Below are 320 nucleotides of genomic sequence, written 5' to 3' on the forward strand. Positions count from 1 at the left end.
GTTTAGTGGGCATGGTGGTGTTGGGTCGACGGTTGGACTCGATGATCTTAGAGGTCTCTTCCAACCTTAATGATTCTATGTTCACCGAGGACGGATCAGGCTACAACACACTAAGCCTCGAGGGGAAAACCAGCTATACACATCTTTAGTCCATTGCTACCTGCGAGCCTCTCTACCCTTCCGCTGTCCTGCCCCAAAGGACTTGGTGTGATGGGGTTGGGGGACTCACAGCACGAGCTGCTGCTACATCCTTAGGCTGAGAAGCTGTTTCAAACATTAGCGAATACAAAGAACGCGTTTGGCGGGGGGGGGGGGGGTGT

General features: G+C 53.1%; 1 protein-coding gene across 1 annotated transcript in view; it reads left to right on the top strand.

Annotated features, from left to right (window-relative positions):
• Positions 1 to 320, top strand: part of NID2 (nidogen 2) — a 22,739-nt gene that overhangs the window by 20,020 nt on the left and 2,399 nt on the right.

Source organism: Aptenodytes forsteri, unplaced genomic scaffold, assembly GCF_000699145.1.
Source record: "Aptenodytes forsteri isolate BGI_AS27 unplaced genomic scaffold, ASM69914v1 Scaffold76, whole genome shotgun sequence".
Taxonomy (NCBI): domain Eukaryota; kingdom Metazoa; phylum Chordata; class Aves; order Sphenisciformes; family Spheniscidae; genus Aptenodytes; species Aptenodytes forsteri.